General features: G+C 41.3%; 1 long non-coding RNA gene across 2 annotated transcripts in view; it reads right to left on the reverse strand.

Moving 5' to 3' along the window:
- Window positions 1-2,721: 2,721 nt before the first annotated feature.
- LOC132396086 (uncharacterized) overlaps window positions 2,722-23,418 on the reverse strand; it is a 32,847-nt gene continuing 12,150 nt past the window's right edge. For both annotated transcript variants that reach the window (XR_009512854.1, XR_009512852.1), the window contains exon 3: window positions 2,722-2,833. This is a non-coding gene — a long non-coding RNA (uncharacterized LOC132396086). The remainder of the gene's footprint in view (window positions 2,834-23,418) is intronic.

Raw genomic sequence — 23,418 nt, forward strand, 5'->3', positions numbered from 1 at the left:
CAGGAAGGATGTGGATACTATAGATAGGGTGCAGAGGAGATTTACAAGGATGTTGTCTGGATTGGAGGGCATACTTTATAAGAATAGGTTGAGTGAACCTGGCTTTTTCTCCTTGGAGCGACAGAGGATGAGAGGTGACCTGATAGAGCTGTATAAAATGATGAGGGGTATTGATCGTGTGGATAGCCAGAGACTTTTTCCCAGGGTTGAAATAACTAACGTGAAGGGGCATAGTGTTAAGATGCTTGGAAGTAGGTACTGAGGGGATGTCATTTTTTCACACAGAGGGTGGTGGGTGCGTGGAATGCACTGCTGGCGGCGGCGGTGGAAGCGGATACAATAGGGTCTTTTAAGAGCCTCTTGGATAGGTACATGGAATTTAGAAAAATAGAGGGCTATGCCGTAGGGAAATGCTAGGCAGCTACTAGAGTAGGTTACATGGTCGGCACAACATTGTGGGTCAAAGGGCCTGTAATGCACTGTAGATTTCTATGTTTTATGCTCTAAAGCAGGGGTGGGCAAACTTTTTGACTTGTGGGCCACAAAGGGTTCTAAAATTTGACAGGGGGGCCGGACCAGGAGCAGATGGACGGAGTGTTTTGGTAATACACCTCATAAGAGAAAATAAAATATCATGGGATATGTAGAAAACATGTGCTTTAATTTCAATTGAAAATGAACAAATGCATTACAACAAAATATCTGTCTTTGAAGTCCCATGGTATTTAGCTATTTATTGAAATGACTTTAAAACACTGAAAATTAAATGAATAAAATACAGCTTTTTTTTTAATAGTAACAGTTATTATTTTAAAGCACTGAAAATTCTGTTATCCTTCAAGATATTATCATCATCACTCTCCTCCTGTCTGTCTTTATTTCAAAAACGGTAGGAGTTGCAGGTCTACTTGTCCTGCTCCTTCTTATTCAATTGTCCCCTGTGCCAAAACTCAACAACGACCAGCACAAGGACAGAACAGTGACAGCGCACCAGTATGCGGAGCGCGTTATTTGATCTGGAGCGCATTTTTTATTTTGAGAACGTACGTGCACCTGCACACTACTCATGTCCATCACTTAACAGAAATGACATGTAACATGTAAGGCTTATTGAAAAAAATATTTTCAAATGCATTTTTTACATAACACAACGAAGAAACTTATTTTTAATTTCAGTGGGAACAGTGTTGTTGGTCTCCCTTTTTAGCCAGCGCATCAAAGTCTGGATTTAGTTTTGTTGTGGCGATTCTCAGGATGGATCTGAGGTGTTGGTCAGTTAACTTGGATCTGTGGCTGGCTTTGTTGATGTTCATGACGCTGAACGCCTGTTCACACAAATAGGTCGAGCCGAACAAAGAGTAAAGCGCAAATGTGGAGTAATACGCTGCACCTCAACAAAGGTCAATGTATATAGACATCTATTGGGAAAATGCCAGAATTGCGGGGAAAAAACATTAACAAGGTTTATTAATATAATTTCATCAAGTTCTGCGGGCCGGATTAAAAAGCTTAACGGGCCGCATATGGCCCCCGGGCCGTAGTTTGCCCATGCCTGCTCTAAAGCTACAACTGGTGAAACACTCAGGCAATATTTGTTGTACGTACAGTCTCTCCCATCTCAACCACTGAAGCTTGTAACTCCTCCAGAGTTGTCATAGGTGGCCTCCCTCACTAGTCCCCTTGCAGTTTTTGAGGATGGCCTGCTCTAGGCAGCTTTATAGCTGTGTCATATTCTTTCCATTTCTTGATGATTGACTTAACTGGGATATTCAGTGACTTGGAAATGTTCTTGTACCCATCCCCTGACTTGTGCTTTTCAATAACCTTTTCACAGAGTTGCTTGGAGTGTTCTTTTGTCTTCATGGTGTAGTTTTTGCCAGGATACTGATTCACCAGCTGTTGGACCTTCCAGATACTGGTGTATTTTTACTACATTCAATTGAACTGCATACAGGTGATCTCTATTTAACCAATTAGCTGCACTTGTGATAATTTGGTGTGTCATACTAAAGGGGTTGTATTGCAATGCAATCAAATATATTGTGTTTTATAATTGTAATTATATTAGATCACTTTGTAGAGATCTGTTTTTATTTTGACACAAAAGAGTCTTTTTCTGTTGATCTGTGTCAAGAAAAGCCAAATTAAATCCACTGTGATTCAACGTTGTAAAACAATAAAATAAGAAAGCTTCCGGGTGGGGGGGAGAGTGAAAACCTTTTGTAGGCACTGTAAATTTCTGAAGATTCGGCATGACATCTAAAGCTTTGATGAAATTCTATAGGTGTGTGGTGGAAAGGATATTTATTGGTTGCATCACAACCTGCAATGGAAACACCAATGCCCTTGAATGGGGATGCCAACAAAAAGTAGTGGATATGGCCCAGTTTATCACGAGTAAAGTCCTCCCCCCCCCCCGTTGAGCACACCTACATGGAGCACTGTCACAGGAAAGCAGCATCCATCAGCATGGACCCCCAATATCTATGACTTACTCTCTTTTTGTGGTTGCCATCAGGAAGAAGGTACAGGAGCCTCAGGACCCACACCACCAGGTTCTGGAACAATTAGTACTCCTTAACCATCAGGCTATTGACTCAGATGGAATAACTTCACTCACCTCATCAATGAACTGTTCCCACACTTATGCACTCACTTTCAAGCACTCTTCATGTTCTCGATATTTATTGCTTATTTTTTAATTATTATTATTTCTCTTTTATCTTTCTGTATTTGCATGGTTTGTTGTCTTTTGCATGTTGGTTACTTCTCCGCCCTGTTGGGCGAGGTCTTTCCTTGACTCTCTTGTGTTCATTGTATTTACTCAGATCGCCTGCAAGAAAATGAATCGCAGGGTTGTTCGTGGCGACGTATTGTATATGTACTTTGATAATAAATCTGCTTTGAACTTTGAACTTAAAGGGCTCTCACTGTCCAGGACATGCCCTCTTCTCATTACTACCATCAGGGAGGAGGTACAGGAGCCTAAAGACCCACACACAATAATTCAGAAACAGCTTCTTCACCACCATCAGATTTCTGAATGGTCTGTGACCTTGTTATTCCTTTTTTTGCACTATTTATTGATTTTGTTATTTATAATAATTTTATATCTTTTCACCATACCGTTACCACATAATGTTTCACAAGGCAGTGATAATAAACCCGATTCTGTTTTTAAAAACTAACACAATCTCAGCTCAGTTTAAATTGATTTTATCTTGTAGTTCACTGTATGTCCATTTGACGTGTGCATTTCTGACTTGTTTATTAGGGTTTTGGACAGGAAGAGGTGCTCTAATTGAGGACAGTCAAATGTTTTTGGGTCAGGTTTGAAATTAGTTGATTCAGTGTCTCGCAACCTGCTGAGAGAAGCTAAACTGAAACTGATTTGTCAGCAAGCTTGATCCTTGAGCATTTAGAATTAACAGTTGGAATCTTAACAGCAATATGGTAAAATATAACCACTGCTCGACTGCACGTGTTGAAATGCTGTTTTTTTTTTGTTCAGTAAAATGGACAGTGGATACTTCAAGTCAAAACCTTTCACCAGGACTGATCCAGTTGAAGGATTTTGATTGCTTATTTCCCTCCACAGATTCTGCCTAACCCACAGAGTTCTTCCAGCATTTTGCTTGTTGATCAACATGCTGGAGTCATGTTATGCTTGACTCAGGATGTCTTAAGGACTTTTTCACTAATTCCCAACACAGCCAAAGGATGTTGATCAATATAGCACAGAAACAGACCCTTCAGCCCATAATGCTATGCTGAATTAATTAAAGCTCTAGCCTCTTTTTGGATATTCAAAGAAGAGGCTATGTGGCCACGCAGGAGATAAGCAATGATTTGTTACTGGAGCAACAATCTAGAATCCTGAGCCTGGAAGTTGGTGTATGTGCTGCTCATTTTTATTCAAAAATTGCACATAAAATCTGCATGGCTCATTTTAACGTAATGTTCCAGTGGAAGTTTTGCCCTTTGGAGGGGGTCACTGCTGAGAATGATTCACCTTGGTGTGCCTGACATTCCTTCATCATTATTCACGTCACCACAGTAACATAACGAACGTAAGACCATAAGTTATAGGAGCAGAATTAGGCCATTTGCCCATCGAGTCTGCTCCGCCATTTCATCATGACTGATCCATTTTCCCTCTCAGCCCCGATCTGCTACCTTCTCCCCGTATCACCATTTAAAACTTACAGTAAAGCTGGAGGATCAGAATCAGGTTTAATATCACCAGCTTAATAAAAATTTAAAAAAAGTGGTGAGGTCGTGTCAATATTCATTCAGAAATCTGATGGCAGAGGGGAAAAAGTTGTTCCTAATTCATTGAGTGTGTACCTTCAAGCTCCTGTACCTCTACCCTGATGGTAACAATAAGAGGGCATGTCCTGGGTGATGGAGGTCCTTAATGATGGATGTCGCTTTTTAGAGTTACTGCTCCTTGAAGATGTCCTGGATGCTAGGAAGGCTAGTGTCTATGATGGGGCTGACTCAAGTCTCTGCTGCTTACTTCCATACTGTGCGGTAGCCCATCCACCACCCCACACCACCCCCCATACCAAATGTTGATGCAGCCTGTTAGAATGCTCTCCATGGTACGTCTTTAGAAATTTGCAAATGGAAGCCATTTATCCAGCTTTTTGCCTCTTTACACATTGATTGAAGGGACAGTGATTGTGATCAGGTGATGTTCCATAATGTACTTGCAAAGACGTTGCATATTTGTAAGAGAAAACCTTTCTCCCTCTTAATCCACAAAGTCCATGGGATTTTACCTGAATGTACATGGAGCAGCCTGAAATTAAATTTAAGCTTTTTTTCTTCTAGGTGTTATCATTTTGGAGGACCTGTCCTGGGTCTAGCACATAGGTGTAATTACGAAGAAAGCATGGGAGCACCTCTACTTCCTTAGGACTTTGTGAAGATTCAGCATGACATCTAGAACTTTGATGATCTTCTATAGATGTTTGGTGGAGAGTATATTGACAATACATCAAACCTTGAAGTGGACTACGGCAGCAGAAGTCCACACTGGGTTGAAAGGTGTACCTAATAAAGTGGCTGCTGAGTGTGGATCCAATTATTGAGGAAGCATCCCATGAAACAAAGCACACCACAAGACAATGCTTCTACATCTGTGTGAGTAGGAGGGAACATTGCAGAATCCTTAATGAGGCAGCTCTCCAGAGATCCAGTCACCCAGAATTTTCAAATTAGTCAATACTGTTCACTTCACGATACTTACCTCTACATTGCAGAGGGCACAAACGATACCCTAAATTTAATGGGGGTCAATTGCAAGTAGATTGCATGTAATTGCTTTTCCTACACTTTACAGTGAGCCATAATTAATGACTCTCCAACCAAGAAGTACCTCAGGGCTGAAACGTGAACACTCTACAAAATTAATTCACACTTAACAATTTGGAACCTGTATGATTCTCCCTGTCTGAGCATATTTGATATTTAACAGTTTTGAGGAATGTTAATAGGTGTTTATTGCCATCAAATTAATATTAGAAAACTATGTGATGAAGTCTCAGCATTGAAAGAAATGGAAGATTACCACCACACAGGTTTTTAATTGATATAACAGCACAGGTACTTACTTTTCCAGACTGAATCGTTGTGTAAAGGGTAAAAAAGTTCCTTTACATAACAGTTCGCTCAGTATCTTACCTGTGAGGCTGTTAACTAGAAACATTTATCAACCAAGCAACGCACACAAAATGCTGGAGGAACTCAGTAAGCCAAGCATCATCTAAAGAAAGTACAGTCGACATTTTAAACGACAACTGTACTTTTTTCTATAAATGCTACCTGGCCTGCTGAGTTCCTCTAGCAATTTGTGTGTGTTAATCTGGATTTCCAGGATTTGCAGAATCTCTTGTGTTTATGCTTTTTGTTGTGTGTTTTCTAGTTGCATTCTTTCTTGGATAATTTATATTTTACTTGTGAATCAAACACCATGTGACCGTAATGCTGTTGAAAGGAAGTTTTTCATTGTAGCTGTACATCCAAATATTTGAGCATATGGCAATGAACTTGACTTTGATCTTTATTTGTCAGTGCCTAAGACAGCCTTTACAGTCCATCCTCAGCTTTCCTTGTAATGAACAGCTTGCTAGGCAGTTAAGGACAAGGACAGTGATTGCACATGGGCTAGATCAAATGAAGACAGCGGATTACTTCTCCTGAAGAACATTAATAAACTAGATGGATTTTTCAGACAGGTATTGTAGTTTCTTGTTTACCATCACTGGCGCAAGCTTTTTATATTCCGGGAATTGAATTTACATGAATTTAAATTCTCCAGTTCCCACAAGATTTGAATTTTTCAGTCCAAGCTAGAGTAGTCGAGATACCCAATCCAATTACTTAGCCATTCTGTTCATGTACCCCAGAGTACAATGATTAATATAAGGCCCTGAAGGATGCTAGTGAATCAGATAGGGACATACTGATTGAATTGCAGGCATACGTTCAACTTGAGAGACGTGATGTGGTATGCATTACTGAGACAGGGTATTAATATGGTCAAGACCTGTACTGGATATTAAGTTATTCAGTTTACTGGGATGATAGAGGCAAAGCTAGGAAGGAGCATTATTAGTAATTATTATCATAAAACAGGGCAGGGAGGCAATAGAGAGTTTATTCACAGAGACTCACAAGACAACAGCTGCTGGAATCCAGAGCACTAAACAAACTGCTGGAGAAACTCATTGGGTCAGGCAATATCTGTGGAGGGAAATGGACATTTGACATTTTGGGATGAGACCATAACACCACAACCATAAGATAAAGGAGCACAATTAGACCGTTTGGCCCACTGAGTTTGCTCTGCCATTTCTTCATGGCTGATCCATTTTCCCTCTCAACTCCCAATCTCCTGCCTTCTCTCTGTCCCTTAATGCCCTGTCTAATCAAGAACCTATCAACCTCTGCTTTAAATATACCCAGTGACCTGGCCTCTACAGCCGCCTGTGGCAGCAAGTTCTTCAGATACACCACTCTCTGGCTAAATAAATTCTTCCTCACCTCTGATCTAAAAGGATGCCCCTCTATTCTGGGCTGTGTCCTCTGGAAACATCCTCTCCACATTCACTATATCAACGCCTTTCACCATTCGATAGGTTTCATTGAGGTCACCCCTCATTCTTTTGAATTCTAGTGAGTAGAGGCTGAGAGCTCCTTATATCAGGGGTCACCAACCTCTTTTGCACTGCGGTTTAATATTGACAATATTCTTGCCAATGGTGGGGGGGGAGGTGGGTGTTAATCACGACCAGAATATAGGTGATAAGTCAACTATAAGTCATTTATAAGTGGCTAGTACACTCAATTTCATTTCTAAAAGGGTTTATCTAAGGAATTTAATATTATACTCACAGTGCATATTTTCCTCACGTGAATATAGTGATAAGTCAATTATAACTCAATTATAAGTCAATAGCATCATAACATTTTAAGTAATGTTTGGATATGTTTGGAAGTGCATATTTTCCTCGCATGAACATATAAAATCATTGCAACACACCAGTGAGAGGACAAGATCAGGGCTGGAGGTCGTCGTGCTGGGGCTGTGGCGGTCGCAGTGTGGAGAGAGTGACCAACTGATCGAGGAGTGCGACAGGATGCCCGCCCGCCCCCCTTGTAGGATCTATTGGCAGACAAAAGTTTGGCTCGAAGGATGACTTTCAGTAGGTCGCAGCGAGGTAGCTGCTCTGCTACTTACGGAACCCTGAGCCCGAATTAGGTCGTCTGCAAATATTTTAGCACCGGGTTCCCCACGAACATTTGGTGTGGTGAACAGGTTTAAAGGTGGCACCCATCTGTCCATGCTCTAGGCCAGTAGTAACGGCACTTCTTGCCGGCTGCATGAGGCGGCCGGTTACCCAAGTGTATCCAGAGATACTGGCCATGTGACAGATGCACTGCCACCTGGCTGGTCGGAGGACGCACCACATGCCAATCAACATTTAGACACCCCCAACTAATCAATGCCCACCTAAATTATTGGTCACCTTAATTGGATTATCTCGCCCAGCCCCATGCTAAAAAAGGTGAGACTTGGCCTTGGCTTGCCCTCTCTTACAGACCACCTCATTGAAGGTAAGTGCATTGATTTATGTTTGGGAAGGTCTATCGTTTGTCCTGTTAAGGGAGCTGCGGCTATCCAGGGTCAAGGGGGATAGCTGTTGTAGTGCTTTTCCCTTGTTCTTTGTTTGTGTAACCGTACCCTGTCCCCACACCACTTCCTGTGTATTGTAGTTGCTTGTGTCGACCTGACTTCCCCTTTAATAATAAATTCCTTATTATTCAAAGACTCAAAGAACCAGTTGTTTCCATCACAACACCAAGGCCAACCAGTCATCCCTGGCGCGAGGGTATCACTGCGCTTAGGAGACTGATGACCTCGCATACGTTCAACAGTGGGTGTGACAGGGAATGAGGAAAGGTGCAACTGACTCCTATTGTTTCATATCGGCAAATCATGTTGTTGGTTGGGGACCACTGCCTTATATGACAAGCCCTTCAATCCCAGAATCATTTTCAAAAACCTCCTTTGAACCCTCTCCAATGTCAGCACATCCTTTCATAGATAAGGAGCCCAAACCTGCTGACAATACTACAAGTGGGGCCTCATCAGTCCTTTATAAAGCCCCCACATTACATCCTTGCTTTTATATTCTGGTTGTCTTGAGACTCTTTATCTGGGATGAAAGCTAGAGAGCAGTTAGTCGTTATAAGAAGGCAAGGGGAAGGGGTGTAGCAAGAGCTGGAAAGCGATATGTGAATCCAGATGAGCTGAGTGATAGGCAGATAGAGGAAGGGTGGATAGAAATAGTGACAGAGGCTGGGGGCGGGGGTGTGATATAGACAATGAAGAGCTGCAGATGATGGATTCTGACAACAAAGGAAGGTGCTTCAGATAGGATTTATTCATGTTTGTTTATGACTGAGAAGAAGGCTATTTGGCCCACCAAGTCCATGCTGGCTCTCAGAGCAATCCCATCAATCCCATTCCACCACATATATTCCTGACAATCTATTCCCTTTCAGGTGCACACTGATTCTCCTAGCACCTGCTTACATTAATGTAATTCACATTAACCAATTAACCAGCACATCACTGAAATGTGGGAGGAAACTGTGGCCTCCGGAGAAACTCTACATTGTCACAGGGGGTATCATGCAAACTCTACACAGACAGCACTAGAGGTTCGGTTGGAACATTGGTTATTGGAGCAGCACCACCTGCAGGGCTACTTTCAGAGGACATACATCTTGTAAAAAATCTTTGAATAAAATGTCTGGATGTCTCCCTTTTCCTACTGCACTTACAAAAGCAAGAGTTTCTTGCATTTGAAGGTTATTTAATGTAATTTCTAAAACACAAATGTAAAGGAGAATTAAATAATTGTTACTCTGGATCTGATACAGCACAAAGAATAAGGCCAAGGACACAATAAAAATCTACAATAAATATAAATACATGAGATTGCTTATATACTGAGACTGATTATATGTCCATAAAGTGACGCTAGGTACAGGAGCAAAATCAATGAAAAACTACACACACAGACTGACAAACAACCAATGTTCAAAAGAAGACAAGCTATGCAAATGCAAAAAAAAACACACACAAATGATAATGAATAAATATGTAAATAAATAATATTGAGAATATGAATTGTAGAGTCTTTGAAAGTGAGTCCATAGGTAGTGGAAGCGGGATGTTTTGGGTAAAAGTCCTGCATCAGGACCTGGCATTTGTTGCCCCACTATGAAGTCTCATTAAGTTATGACCACATTGAAGACATTGTCCTGAATTTGACATGAGTTCTGTGTTTTCCTTTCTCCCTGGTGTCTTGACTGCCAGTCCTGTTCCATGGTCTTAGTTTGAAATGCCAACCGTCCCTTTACCTCCAAAGATGCTGCCTGACACATTGAGTTCTTCCAGCAGTTTATTTTTGCTTCAGATTCCAGCCTCTTGCTGCCTCTAAACTCCCAATAAGGCCAACTAGATTCCATTACCCAGACTTTACAACTTCTGTTGTACATGACGCAGACAATGGACCTTAACTGCCCCCTGTGTTTTATTATAGCCAATAAATTGACTTCAGTTAACTAGAACAATTGACAGAACCTAAAATAAAGAAGCACTTCCTTGCGTCTGCAATCATGAGGTCTCCGCTGGACCTCATCTAAGAAGTGAATGCTGAAGGGTTACAGAAACTGGAATCCTGCATATGTAAGTAAAAAAAAATCCACTTATTTACAATTTGATTCCTAGCTAAAAAGAAACAGAAAACTGTTTAAATGATTAAAAAAAGGGATTTAAAATCCCTTTGAGGTTTATGTATCAGACCTCTAGCAGGAGAGGTGCATTCATAAGTACAGCAACTGGACAATTGTGTAGTAAGGGAACAGTGGGAATAACAAGGACTTTTAACTTTAATAAACATTGGGAAAAGCAGACTAGATCCTGTCTGAAATATATTGAATCTCTGTTTAATACCTGATAATTGACTGCAAGTAAGCCTAGAACCAATAAGAGAGCACAACTTTTTAATTGTGTAGGCCAGGCAGCATCTGTGGAAAAGAGTACAGTTGATGTTTTGGGCTGAGACCCTTCATCAGGACTTCGGAGGGCAGCAGAGATCAGAGAGGGAGAGCAGTGACAGAGGGTTTCATCAAACTCCCATTGAAGAGAAGATTTAAATTTCTTCAGAGTGGGCATCCCTGGAAGAGACTTTACAGTAGAGTATCCAATCACAAACAAGAAAAAATCTGCAGATGCTGGAAATCCATGCAACACACACAAAATGCTGGAGGAAGCTAGGCAGCATCTGTGGAAAACAGTACAGTCGATATTTTGGGCCCTGTCCTGATGAAGGGTCTCAGCTGGAAACATCAACTGTACTCTTTTCTATTGATGCTGTCTGGCCTGCTGAATTCCTCCAGCATTTTGTGTGTGTCGGTTGGATTTCCAGGATCTGCAGATTTTCTCTTGTTTTTTGTTGTGTAATGAGTTAGACCAAGCTAACTATTTTACAGTGGGTGATTATTTATGAAGTTGATATAATTTGATTACATCCAATTTGAAAGGGAAATTGCAAAACAGTTGCTGGGTCTTAGCAGCAGCATGTTAGCGTAGCAATTGTAGGTTTTCGCAAATAAAAATGGAGGAGGTGTTTTACGTTAAAAAAAGCCGTAGCAAGTCATTTATTGCACTCCAAAACACTGAACACAAAGAGTTGTAAAAAAAATATGTAATTACATCATCACATCAATCTAGCCTGTTAAAGTGCAACCCCAACTAAGTGTAGCGGTTGTGAATAATGTGCATTTCCACCAATTACATTACCCTACACAGTTAGTGCAATTGTGATCGCTGATTGAAGTTTGATTTCCACTACTATCTGTGAGGAGTTTGTATGTTCTCCCTGTGACCTCATGGGTTTCCTCTGGGTGCACCAGTTTCCTCTCACATTCCAAAGAAGTAAGGTTAGAATTAGTGAGTGGTCTGCATGCTATGTGACGCTGGAGGCGTGGAGAGACTTGCAGGCTGTCCCGTGTAATCCTCGCTGATTTGATATGACACAGACGACACATTTCACTCTGTGGTTCGATGTACATGTGACAAATAAAGCTAATCTTTATCTTTAATCTCTAGGGTCTGAATAAGGCTGATTTTCATGTGACAAGATAGAGCTTGTCTAGGATAAACTAGGTCAATCAGCTAAAGGGCAAAATCAGAGCAGTGGGAAAGATTCAAAAAATAATTTTGTGCAAAACGGTGTATGATAAAGTGCCACAGAAGGTAAGGCGTAATAAACAACCACAAGACAATGCCCACAGAGGATGTGTAAATACTGCTACTGGAAGAGATAGAACAAAGAAAAAAAGATTACAGAACAGGGTAAAAACAGAAGTATGAAAAGGAACTCATAAGGGATATCAAAATCAACATTTGCTTTTACAATTATAGTACCAAACAAGAGGATGGTCAGGAGCAAGGTGAACCTTTTAACAATAGGTAATGGTGATAATCAAGACCCCAGCTTCTGAGGTTGAGAGAGTGGAAATGCTCCAGTGCAACAGCTTTTCCACTTTAAAAACTCTCTCACACAGATCTCCAGTCATTGTTGAACACGACGGACAACTGCACTTATAGTGATAATAACGTAATTGAAGGTAGAATATCAAACCTATATATCAATTACATTTACAGCAATGACAAAAGATCATATCCATAAGACCGTAAGACAAATGAGTAGAATCAGGCCATTCAGTCCCTCAAGTCTGCTTCGCCATTCCGTTATGGCCGATGACACAAAGGTTGGAGGTGTTGTGGATAGTGTGGAGGGCTGTTAGAGGTTACAGCAGGACATTGATAGGATGCAAAATAGGGCTGAGAAGTGGCAGATGAGGTTCAACTCAGATAAGTGTGAAGTGGTTCATTTTGGTAAGTCAAATATAATGGCAGAATATAGTATTAATGGTAAGACTCTTGGCAGTGTGGAGGATCAGAGGGATCTTGGGGTCCGAGTCCATAGGATGCTCAAAACAGTTGCGCAGGTTGACTCTGTGGTTAAGAAGGCGTACGACGTATTGGCCTTCATTAATCGTGGAAATGAATTTAGGAGCCGAGAGGTAATGTTGCAGCTATCTAGGACCCTGGTCAGACCCCACTTGGAGTACTGTACTCAGTTCTGGTCGCCTCACTACAGGCAGAATGTGGAAACCATAGAGAGGGTGCAGAGGAGATTTACAAGGATGTTGCCTGGATTGGGGAGCATGCCGACTGAGAATAGGTTGAGTGAACTCAGCCTTTTCTCCTTGGAGTGACAGAGGATGAGAGGTGACCTGATAGAGGTGTATAAAATGATGAGGGGTATTGATCATGTGGGTAGTCAGAGGCTTTTTCCCAGGGTTGAAATGGTTGCCACAAGAGGACACAGGTTTAAGGTTCCGGGGAGTAGGTACAGAGGAGATGTCAGGGGTAAGTGTTTTACGCAGAGAGTGGTGAGTGCGTGGAATGGGCTGCCGGCAACGGTGGTGGAGGCGGATACGATAGGGTTTTTTAAGAGACTTTTGGATAGGTACATGGAGCTTAGTAAAATAGAGGGCTATAGGTAAGCCTAGTAATTTCTAAGATAGGGACATGTTCGGCACAACTTTGTGGGCCGAAGGGCCTGTATTGTGCTGTAGGTTTTCTACGTTTCTATCAAACACTCAAAATGTCAAACAAAAATATCAAACACTCAAAAGTTCAAAAAAAGAGAACAAATTGCGCCATCGGCAGTTAGAAGCTAGGTCAAAACAATATTGTTGGCCAATGAGTTTGTACTGTGCTGTACTGTCCTGTTCCAGAGCCTACCATGCCTTTAATCTGCCATGCCGAATGACACCTTGTACAATAGGATGGGCCTTTGACCTGACTACCTCTCTCATCTGTAACTGTAACACGTCGTTCTGCATTCTGGTATTGCTTTTCTCTTTGTACTCCCTCAACGCACTGATGTAATGAAACGGTCCGTAGGCTTGGCGTGAAAAGCAAAGTTGTTCACAATCCTAAACTGATTTAGCAAACCCTCTGTTGTAATGAGCAAACAAAATGATTCACTCAGAAGCAAATCTCTGCAGATGGGTTGGAGGTACCCATTTTTACTTACAGTATTTAGAGACATGGCATAGAGCAGACCGTTGAGCTGCAATGCCCAGCAACCCATCTATTTGACCTCAGCCTAATCACAGGACGATTTACAATGGCTAGTCACAAACAGGACGAAGTCTGCAGATGCTGGAAATCCAAAGCAACTCACACAACACTGGAGCAACTCAGCAGGCCAGGCCGTGTCTCAGGCCCCTCCTCAGGACTGAGACGGAAGGGGGAAGGTCCAGAACAAAAAGGTGAGGGGAGGGGAAAGGGGCTAGTTGGAAGGTGATAGACAAAACCAGGTGGGAGGGAAAGGTCAAGGGCTAGAGAGGAAGGAACCTGATAGCACAGGAGAGTGGACAATAGGAGAAGTGGAAGGAGGAGGGGAATCAGGGAGGTGAGAAGGAAAAGGTCAGAGAGAGTGATAGAGGAAAGGGGGTGGGATGGGGAATTTGTTTTACTGAAAGGAGAAATCTATATTCATGCGTCAGGCTGGTGTCTACCCAGATGGAATATAAGATAAAAACACAAAATGCTGGCAGAACTCAGAAGGCCAGACAGCATCTATGGGAGGAGGTAGTGACGACGTTTCGGGCCGAAACCCTTCATCAGGAAACGTCATCACTACCTCCTCCCATAGATGCTGTCTGGTCTGCTGAGTTCTGCCAGCATTTTGTGTTTTTATTTATTTCCAGCATCTGCAGATTCACTCGTGTTGCCTTGGAATATAAGATGTTGTTCCTCAATCCCAAGGGTGGCCTCATCATGGAGCTTGTGGAGGCTATGGACTGACATGTCGGATCAGGAATGGGATTAGGAATTTAAATGTTTGGCCAGCGGGAAATCCTGTTTATGGCGGAGGCGCTTGACACAGCGGTCCTCCAACTTACGACGGGTCTCACCAACGTAGAGGAGGCCGCATCGGGAGCACCGGACACAAAAGACGACCCCAGCAGATTGGCAGGTGAAGTGTTGCCTCACCTGGAAGGACCGGTTGGGGCCTTGAATGGAGGTGAGAGAGGAGGTGTAGGGGCAGAGTGTAGTATTTAGGCCACTTGCAAGGATAAGTACCTGGAGGGATGAACGGACAAGGGAATTGCAGAGGGACAGATCCCTGTGGAAAGTGGAGGTGGGGGGGCGGTAAAGATATGCTTGGTGGTAAAATTGCATTGGAGATGGCAGCTTTGAAAAATAGAGGGCTATGGGCAAGCCTAGTAATTTTTAAGGTAGGGATGTGTTTGGCACAACTTTGTGGGCCGAAAGGCCTGTATTATGCTGTAGGTTTTCTATGTTTCTATGCCTGATCCTGGATCCTACTCAACCCCATACACCTGCCTTCTCACCATAACCTTTGATGCTCTAACTGATCAGGATACGATAAACCTCTGCCTTAAATATACCCATGGATTTGGCCTCTACCACAGTCTGTGGCAGAGCATTCCACAGATTACCACTCTCTGTCTAAAAAAAATTACTCCTTACCTCTGTTGAAAAATGTTGCCCATCAATCTTGAGGCTGTGCCCTCTAGTTCTGGATACCCCCACCATAGGAAGCATCCTCTCCACACCTACCCCATTTAGTCCTTTCAACATTTGGTAGGTTTCAATGAGATCCCCCCTTGCATTCTTCTAAATTCCAGTGAGTACAGGCTCAAAGCTACCAAACACTTCTCATATGTTAACCCCTTCATCCCAGAATCATCCTTGTGAACCTCCTCTGGACTCTCTCCATTGACAACACATCCTTTCTGAGATATAGGGCCCAAAACTGTTGACAGTACTCCAAGTGTGGCCTCACTAGTGTCTTATAAAGGCTCAGCATTATCTCCTTGCTTTTAAATTCTATGCCCCTTGAAATAAGTACCAACATTGCATTTGTCTTCTTCGCCACAGACTCCACCTGTAAATTAATCTTCTGGGAATCTAGCCTGAGGACTCCCAAGTCCCTCTGCACCTCTGGTGTTTGAACCTTCTCCCCGTTCAGATTATAGTCCACACTATTGTTCCTTTTACCAAAATGCATTATCATACATTTCCCAACACTGTATTCCATCTGCCACTTTTTTGCCCATTCTTCCAATTTGTCTAAGTTGTGCCACAATTGCATTGCTTCCTCAGCAGTACCTAACCTCCACCTATCTTTGTATCATCCACAAATATTGCCACATTATCTAAACCAACATTTAGATAATGTCGATTCCATTATCTAAATCATTGACAAATAATGTGAAAAGTAGTGGTCCCAATACTGACCCCTGAGAAACACCACTAGTCACTGTCAGCCAACCAGAAAAGTTCCCTTTTATTCCCACGCACTGCCTCCTGCCTGTCAGCCATTCCTCTATTCATACCAGTATCTTTCCTGTAATACCATAGGATTTCACCTTGTTAAACAGCCTCACATGTGGCACCTTATCAAATGCCTTCTGAAAATCCAAGTAAATGACATCCACTGCCTCTCCTTTGTCCACCCTGCTAGTTACTTGCTCAAAGAACTCTTAACAGATTTGTCAGGCAAGATTTCCCTTTACAAAAACTATTGAGGTATTTTATCATCAGTCTCCAGTACTCCAAAACCTAATCCTTAACAATAGACTCCAACACTTTCCCAACCACTGAGGTTAGGCCATTTGGCCTATAATTTCCTTTCTTTTGCCTTCCTCCCTTCTTAAAGAGTGGAGTAACATTTGCAATTTTCCAGTCCTCCGGGACCATGCCAGAATCAAGTGATTCTTGAAAGATCATAACCAATGTATCTGCTATCTCTTCAGCAACCTCTCTCAGGACTCTGGGATGTAGTCCATCTGGTCCAGGTGACTTATCCACCTTAAGACTTTTGAGTTGCCTAGCACTTTTTCTTTTGTAACAGCAATGGCACTCACTCCTGCTCCCTGACACTCATGGACCTCTGGCACACTGCTAGTACTTCCACAATGAAGACAGATGCAAAGTGCCCATTAAGTTCATCTGTCATTTCTTTGTCCTCCATTACTACCTCACCAGCATCATTTTCCAGTGGTTCAACATCAACTCTCACCTCTCTTTTACTCTTAAAATGACTGAAAAAAATTAGTATCCTGTTTTATATTATTGGCTAGTTTGCCCACGCATTTAATCTTTTCCCTTCTTATAGCCTTTATTTTACCTTTTGTTGGATTTTAAAAGCTTCCCAATCATCCAACTTCCCACTCACTTTTGATACCTTATATGTCCTTTCCTTGGCTTTTATGCAGTTTTTAACTTCCCTTGTTAGCTACGATTGCCTACCCCTGCCATTTGAAGATTTCTTCTGTGGGGCATATCTATCCCACGCCTTGTGAACTAATCCCTCTGCTCTGCCGACATCCCCACCAGTATCCTCCTCCAATCCACCTGGGAAAGCTCCCCCCCTCATGCCTCTGTAATTCCCTTTATTCCATTGCAATACTGATACATCTGATTTATGCTTCTTAAAATTGCAGTATGAATTCAGTCATATTATGATCAGTCTCCTAAAGGTTCCTTTGCATTAAGCTCCCTAAAAAGATCTGGGTTATTACACAACACCTAATCTAAGATAACCTTTTCCCGAGTAGGCTCAAACACAAGCTGCTCTAAAAAGCCATCTAATAGGCTTTCAACAAATTCCATCTCTTGCGATCCACACCAACCAGATTTTCCCATTCCCTTTGTATATTGAAGTCCCCCATTACAATTGTGTATTTACCCTTATTATGTGCCTTTACCAGCTCCCTTCGCAATCTCAACCCCACATCTTGGCTACTATTTAGAGGCCTATATATAATTTCCATAATGTTTTTTCACCCTTGCAGTTTCTTAACTCCACCCACAAAGATTCAACATTCTCTGACCCTATGTCACCTCTTTCTAAAGATGTAATTCCATCTCTTACCAACAGTTACACCACTGCCCTTTGCCTTCCTGCCTGTTCTTTCGATACAAAGTACTGAAGTTAAGCTTCCAACTATGGCCTTTCAGCCACGACTCAGTGATCCTGGGCATTTTAAGAAAAATAATACTGAATCTGAGATAGATATTTGCCACAAAATAATATTAGCCAAGTGATGAAGTTGCGAGAAATAATCACAAAAAGAAGTCACAAATCCCCAGGACCTGATGGTTTTAACCCAGCAGTTTAAATGAAGCATGTGAGAACATTGCAGCTAACATTCCAAACTTACCTTATTATTGTAACAGTCCTTCAGTTTGGAAAATTGCACATGCCATTTATTAGAGATAGCAAAATTGATAATTATACATCTGCTATCCTAAAATTTGTTTTAGGGGAATTATGCGAGTTTACAAGGATAGAATGCAAATTTAAGTCAATCAGGGATATTTAGTACGGATTTATAAAGAGTAGTTTATGACTGATTAAACATCTTGAAATTTTTCGAAGTGGCAAAAACAAGGATATGTTTATAGGTATAATTTACAGAAAAAGAATAATGAAGTTCCTCATAAGACACTGTCAGTCACAACAGAGGCTCATGGGACTGCTGGCATTTTATTGACTGCCTCGGAAATTGGCTAAGCAGTAAGAGACTCTGCTGGAGTCCCACAAGGATCTATTTGTGGCTGCAGCTTCACACTTGATCCCCATGTCATGATCATTTATAAATAGAAAGCTATGTATCCCAATTTGTCCATCATGAAGGATCAACCTTATTCGTGATACACATTCACATGTATAAATAAATTGGTGTGGTTACATAGCACCCTATGTTCAAAGTAAGTTTATTATTGAAGTATGTATATGTCACCAAATACCACCCTGAGATTCCTTTGCTTGCTGGCATTCACAAGAGATCAAAGAAGTAGAATGGAATCAGTGAAAACCTATACACAGAGACTAAAACTAACGCATAAAAGAAGACAAACTGTGCAAATACAAAAGTAATAAATGAACAGCTAAGTAAATAAATAAGCTAACAACTAAGTAAATGATACTGAGAACGTAAGTTGTAGAGTCCTTGAAAATGAGTCGAGAGGTTGTGTTCGGTGCTGTGGTGATTGAAATTGTCCATGTTGGTTCAGGAGCCTGATGGTTGAAGGGTAATAACTGTTCCTGAACCTGGTGGTGTTTTATCCTGAGGCTCTTGTACTTCCTTTCTGGTGGTAGCAGTGAGAAGAGTGCATGGCTTGGATGGTGGGGGCCCTTGATGATGGGTGCTGCTTTCTTGTGGCAGTGCTCAATGCCTGTGATGGACTGGACTGTTTCTACTGCTTTCTTGGGCACTGGCATTTCCATACAGGCCATGACTGAACCAATCAATTTACTCTCCACTGTGCATCTGTAGAAGTTCGTCAAAGTTTTAGATGACAAGCTGAATTTGTGCAAATGTCTAAGACAGTAGAAGCATTGCATGCTTTCTTTGAAATGGTATTTACGTGCTGGACCCCAGGACAGATCCTCAGAAATGATAATGCCCAGGAATTTAAAGTTACTGATCCTTTCAAATGAGCACTGCCAAATGGACCACTGACTTTTTCCTCCTGTAGTCAATAATCACAACGTGTTGACTGGATTAAAAAAAAGGAATAATAGTTGATTGACTGTATAGGTAAAACTGTGGCAAATGGATTTCTTTGTCTTCTATATTTTGTCTTCAACCTCATTTTGTCTATGAGACTGTTCTGGGCACAGAGCTCTCTGTTGTTCATTTTCTTATTGTTTTCATGCAATGGTCCATACTCACTGAGTTACAATAATATACATTAAAACAATGGTTACATTTTTTAAATTCTCATACTTTTACAACTGCTTCCCTATCTCTGTGAGCACTTCACTTTCACCTTTGAAATACCTCAGCTCCTCCGGGTTTATCCTCTTAAATTCTCCATGACTTCAACTGGTCCATCACTGATATCCATTGCCTTAAGTTGCCAGGGCCCTAAATTCTAAAATTCATTCCCTAAAGTTCTCTTTATTGCAGGGTCTCAATACGATACATCATCATCGTTTCTCCCCCACAGATGTTGCCTGAACCGCCAAATTTCTCCAGCAGTTTATTTTATGGCTCACATTCCAGCTCCTTGCGTCTCCCTCAAATTCTCTACTTCTCTCTCTTCCTTAAGAACTCTACCTCAAGCCTTTTTCTTTGACTAAGCTGTTTGATCACTTGTTTTAATGTCCCCTTATTTGCTTAGTGTTAAATTATTTTTTGAAAAATCTTCTGGGATAAACCTTTATTATGTTAAAATTCCATCATTTTATTCCAGATTCTAAAATTGGGAAATTTCAAAATCATTCATTTTTGTGTAAATAAGATTATCCCGTGTGCTGTATGTTGTACAATTTGTTAATGAAACTCAAAGAATGTGTTTAGGTTTTTTGCACCAAACCTCCACTCACAAAATGTGGCTCCCCCAGCCTCATATTTAAAGTGACAACTGATCTTCATTTGGGGACAACAAGAACATTGATTCTGTCATGGAAATCATTCTTTATCTCTTATAATGGGTAAAGCCATTTCAGCCATTAAGCACATCTACATGAAACACTGTTGTAGCAAAGCAGCAGTCCTCACCAGTCAGGTCATGCTCTTTTCTTGCTGTTGCCATCAGATAGAAGGTACAAGAACCTCAAGACTTGCACCACCAGGTACAAGAACAATTAGTACTCCTCAACCATCAGGCTCTTGACCATCTATTGAGATATTCCCACAACAAACAAACTCACTTTAAGGACTCTTTATCCCATTAAGTCATGTCCTCGTTACTTATTGCTATTTATCCATTTGCACAGTTTGTTGTCTTCTGCATTCCAGATCTTTCATAGATCCAGTTATAGTTATCATTCTATAGATTTGTTGAGTGTGACCACAGGAAAATGAATCTCAGGGTTATATGTATGTATACTCTGATAATAAAATTTACTTTGAACTTTATCAAATTGATTCTTCATTTAAAGGATAAATGTAAACGGGGATTAAACTGATTTGAGTTAAGTGCAGCATGAGCTATTTGCTATAGAGAGCTTCAAGTTTTTCACTAGAGTGCCCTGGCAGTACTGTATCCTTTAATAGTTAATGCTATAAATACAGGAGATTCTGCTGATGCTGGAAATCCAGAGCAACAAACACAAAGTGCTGAGGAACTCAGCTAGTCAGGCAGCATCTATGAACAGGAATAAAATCATGACATTTCAATCTGAGACCCTTCATTAGGACTGGAAAGGAAAAGAGGAGAAGCCGAAATAAGATGATGAGATTTGGAGGAGTACAAGCTGACAACTAATAGGTGAAGCCTGATGAGGGGGAAGGTAGGTGTGTGGGGAAGGGTGGATGGAGTAAAAAGCTGTGAAGTGATAGGTGGAAGGGATAAATGACTGAAGAAGAAGAAATTTGATAGGAAAGGACAGTGGACCATGGGAGTGAGGAATGGAGGAGGAGCACCAAAGGGAAGTGATACGTAGGTGAAGAAAATCCTATCAAATTCCTTCTTCAGTTATTTACCTCTTCCACCTATCACCTCCCAGCTTCTATCTTCATCCCACCTCCCTCACCCAAGTACCTTTCTCCTCATCTGGTTTTGCCTTTCACTTACCAGCTTGTATTCCTCTCTCTACCCCCACCTTCTTACTCTGGCTTCCACTCTGTAACATTTTGGGCTAAGACTTCTCCATAGATGCTGCCTGACCTGCTGAGATCCTCCAGCATTTTATGTTTATTGTACTTAATACTATACTATTTTTATTCTTAAGACAATTAATTCCCTGGTCTATCCAAGGGACATTGTCTAATTGGAGCCAGTTATTGGCCCAAAATTAATAATTTTTTTGTAGATCCTGATTAGTTCATTTCACTCATACTCTTTGCCGATTGCTGGAGCAAATGGTTTTGTCTCAGCAGATTGGATCAAAACCCAGATTCTAGGAGAGGAAGTGAAATCTTCTCATTCACTCCGTCTACTAATAATGATTCTTCTAAATTACTCTTATTTTCTTCACGGAAATTAGATTTTTAAATTCCCATAGAAACTTAAAGAATGTCCCATTATTATATTGTTAATGTATGAGAGGTTAAGATTAAAACAGAATCAGAATCGGGTTTATATTAACGACATATGTCATGAAATCTGTTGTTTTGCAGCAGCAGTGTATTAATATAAATATTATATAATATTTATTGATACAGTGCGGAATAGACCCTTCTGGTCCGAGCACACTGCCCAGCAACCACGGATTTAACCCTAGCCTAATCATGGGACAATTTACAATGACCAATTAATCTACCAACTGGTACATCTTTGGACTGTGAGAGGAACCTGGAGCACTCGGAGGAAACCCAGACTGTCACGGGGAGAACATACAAACTCATTGGGTTCAAATGAACCCAGGTCGCTGATATTGTAAAGCGTTGTGCTAACCACTATGCCTCCGAGTTGCCCCTACAATGTTATTTATATTATAAATAATATAAATTATGACGAGAACTATATATTAAAATTTAAATTAAATAAAATAAGTAGTGCAAAATTAATTGTGCACAGGAGTTGGTAGTGAGCTGTCCTCTTGGCTATTACAGCCTGTGTAGTGAACGAACTCCTGCAGTGCTGAGAAATACAGCATCTACACCCAGAAACGAAAAAAGGAATGGTGAACGGTATGTGACTTTGGGGGGACATTTGGAGCTGTCTTATCTGAAGCATGGCAGTCAGTCAGTGTGTGTGTAATTGAAAAACTATGCATGGAATCAAAAGCCTGCTCGCTTGTGATCTGGAGTTCTAACAGATGGAACGTTCAATGATTGGGCATTGAACTGGCTATCCAGGTGAAAATAAGCAAATATTCTTTTGTTAATGGAAGACATAACTGTACTTAAATATGGCATTTCAATGACTTACAGATAGGAAGGACTTTCTGTTCTATATTCTCCACTGTACACAGTTTTAACTGTAGCATGAGGCAGTTTTCCCATATTAGGCAGTGCCAGTTTCATTCTGTGCACCTCCAGCTGGCTTCAATATAAGTAGGACATGACCTGGTAAAGGTAACTTGCTTAATAAAGACAGAACATCTTGCCCATCATGCTAGGTGGCATTTAAAATCATGTTGAAAACAGTTTTACCTACACAGAGCTGCTGTTTACTGATTACAGCTCAGCTTTCAGCACCATCATCCCCTCAGTTCTCATCAACGAGCTTCCAAACCTGGGCCTCTGTACCTCCCTCTACAACTGGATCCTTGACTTCCTCATCGGGAGACCACAAATAACATCTCCTTCTCACTGACAATCAATACAGGCACACTTTAGGGATGTGTGCTTAGCCCACTGCTCTACTCTCTCTACACTCATGGCAGTGTGGCTAGGCACAGCACAAACACCATCTAAAAATTCGCTGATGACACAACTGTTGCTGGCAGAATCTCAGATGGTGATAAGGAGGTGTACAGGAGTGAGATAGATTAGTTGGTTTAAAAGTGGTTTCACAACAGCCAATTTCTGCATGACTAAGGAAATGATTGGGAATTTCAGGAAGGGAAAGTCAGAAAAACAGCCCAATTCTCATCAAAAGGTCAACAGTGAAAAGGGTGAGTAGTTTCAAGTTCCTGGACGTCAACATCCGAGGATCTATCCTGGCCCAACATATTGATACAAAGAAAGCACATCAGCAACCATACGTCATTAAGAGTTTGAGGAGATGAGGTATGTCTGCCAGATTTCCACAGATGCACCATGCAGAGTGTTCGACTGGTTACATCACTGCCTAGTATGTGGGCATCCACACACAGGATT

Source organism: Hypanus sabinus, chromosome 6 (assembly GCF_030144855.1).
Source record: "Hypanus sabinus isolate sHypSab1 chromosome 6, sHypSab1.hap1, whole genome shotgun sequence".
Classification (NCBI taxonomy): Eukaryota; Metazoa; Chordata; class Chondrichthyes; order Myliobatiformes; family Dasyatidae; genus Hypanus; species Hypanus sabinus.